Source organism: Mustela nivalis (genome assembly GCF_964662115.1).
Source record: "Mustela nivalis genome assembly, chromosome: X".
NCBI classification, from domain to species: domain Eukaryota; kingdom Metazoa; phylum Chordata; class Mammalia; order Carnivora; family Mustelidae; genus Mustela; species Mustela nivalis.
Genome location: NC_139040.1, coordinates 93,231,498 through 93,234,289, shown reverse-complemented (window position 1 = coordinate 93,234,289; position 2,792 = coordinate 93,231,498).

Here is a 2,792-nt window from a genome sequence, read left to right as displayed (position 1 = left end):
GTCATGATCTCAGGGTCCTGGGATCGAGCCCTGCATTGGGCTCTCTGCTCGGCAGGAAGCCTGCTTCCCCCTCTCTCTCTGCCTGCCTCTCTGCCTGCCTCTCTGCCTACTTGTGATCTCACTCTCTGTCAAATAAATAAACAAAATCTTTTTTTTAAAAAATGGACAAAGGACTTGAATAAGCATTTCTCTAAAAAACACACACAAATGATCAATAGGTATATGAAAAGATGATCAATATCACTCATCATCAAGGAAGTGTAAATCAAAATCACACAGCAAAGGTGGTTATTAACAACAGCAACAACAACAAAAGATAACATGTGTTGACAAGGATGTGGAGAAATTGAAACACTTATACTCTATTGGTGGGAATGTAAAATGGTGAAGCCACTCTAGAAAACAGTAAGAATGTTCCTCAAAAAATAAAAACTAGAACTACCTTATGACCCAGCCATCCCACTTCTGGGTATAGATCCAAAAGAAATGAAAAGAGGATCTCAAAGAGTATCTGCACTTCTGTGTTCACTGCAGAATTATTTACAGTAGCCAGGGTGTGGAAGCAATATTAACTGTCCATCAGTGGATGAATGGATAAAATATAAACACACAGTGGAATATTACTCGGCCCTAAAAAGGAACTAAACCCTGCCATATGTGACAACATGGATGACCCTGGAGGACATTATGCTAAGTGAAAAAAGCCAGTGACAGAAGGACAATAATACATGACTCCACTTATATGAGGTGTCCAAAATAGTCAAACACATAGAAGCAGAGAGTAAAATGGTGGTTTTGGTGGCTGGGAGGAGGCGGAAATGGGGAATTATTGTTCAATAAGTATAAAGTTTCAGTTATACAATATGATTAAGGTATAGTGATTTGCTGTACAACATGGGGCTTATGGTTAAAATCACTGTATTGTACACTTATACTTTTGTTAAGAGGGTAAATCTCATGTTAAGTATTCTTACCACAAAAATTTTTTAAGGTTTATTTATTTATTTCTAGAGAGAGTGAAAGAGAGAGCACTGCTGGAGGGAAGGAGAGTGGGAGAGAATCTCAAGCAGACTCCCTCCTGAGTGTGGAGTCCAAGGCAGGGCTCGAGCTCACAACCTGAGATCATGATCATGACCTGAGCCGAAACCAACAGTCAGACACTCAAGAAGCTGGGCCACCCAGGCGCTACTGCCACACAAAAAAAATTCAATATGCTTGGTTAAATGTACTATACAGGGGAGGAATCACAGACCAGAGCCACTGAACCAGCTTGAAGGGGATTATGGAAGGCTTCCCCCAAAACAGTATGTTCAGTGTGAAGTCAGAATTAGCCAGCTGAAGAAGCAGAAGGTGCGGGCACCCTGAAGTTTGGAAGACCTTCCTGGGAGAAGGAATGGCATTGTATTAGTTTGTTAAGGTGGCCATAACACAATACCACAGACTTGGGGGCTTAAACAATAGACATTTATTATCCCACAGTTCCAGAGCCTTGAAGTCCAAGATCAAGGTGTCAGCAGTGGAGTTTCTCCTGAGACCTCTTTCCTTAGCTTGTAGGTGGCTTCCTTCTTGCTGTGTCCTCACGTGGTCATCCCTCTGTAACTATCTGGATCCTAACATCCTCTTCTTAAAGGACGATAGTCATATTGGACTAGGACCCACCCATATGACTTCATTTTACCTTACTTACCTCTTCAAAGTCCCTATCTCCAAATACAGTCACATTCTGGGGTACTGGGAGTTGGACTTCAGTGTGTGAATTTAGTGCAGCCCCAAACAAGCATTCCCAGAGGCACGGAGGTGGAAAATAAACTTATCCTCGGGCAACTGCAGGAAATTATAGTGAAAGATAAAACATGACCTACAAGTGTGGGGTTTGCACAAAAGCAATAGGAGAATGTTGGGGGCATCATAATTGGGTCATGTTTTAGAAAGACCACTCGTTGTGGTAGAGCCCAAACTGGAAGCCAGGGAGTCAGTTTTATCAATTAGCTCCTTTCTATGGAAAGAATTACCCCAACACTTAATGGCTTAAAGAAACATATTTATTTATCTCACAACTCTGTGGTTTAACGATGTAGACTGGGCTCAGATGGGCAAGTCTGCTGATCTAAGCCAACCTTGTGGGAACATGACGGGGCTCGTGTATTTACTATCAGTGGGTGGGTTGGCTGGGGGCTGGCTGGTCTAGGATAGCTCAGATGAGATGGTTCATCTCTGTTCCACATGGGTTCTCCTCCTCTAGCAGGCTAGCCTGGCTTTATCCACATGGCAGTGGTAGTAAGTGGTCCTAGAGAAAGTTCCCTGAGCCTCACTCTTGAAACTCACACAATGTTGTATCAACTGCACATCGAGTCTCAAGGCCAGCTCAGGGTCAAGGACTGGAGAACAAGAGTCCTTCTCATGATGGAATGAGCAGAAATTATTTGTGGCCACTCCCGCAATGCACCACACCAGCCAGAAGAGAACATTTTGTAATTCCAAAAGAAATAAGTGATAAGAACTGAACCAAATTAATGACAATGAGGATGCATGAAAGACTGACTTGGGAGAAGTGACCAGACTTGGTGATTGCGTGGGTCCTCTGGCTCCGGCTTCAACAATGAAGTGACTGGTGACATCATTTGGAAGATGAGTGGGAGGAGCAGCACTGATGGTTAAGTTGACCACATCGTGTCATCAAATGTGTTCAGAACAGCCTCGGCTGCGAGTCTAAATTCTTGCTCTTGTACGCACAGTCCTTACAATTTGCTGTAATCATAAAACACTATTATCTGCTCATGAATGAAATAAAA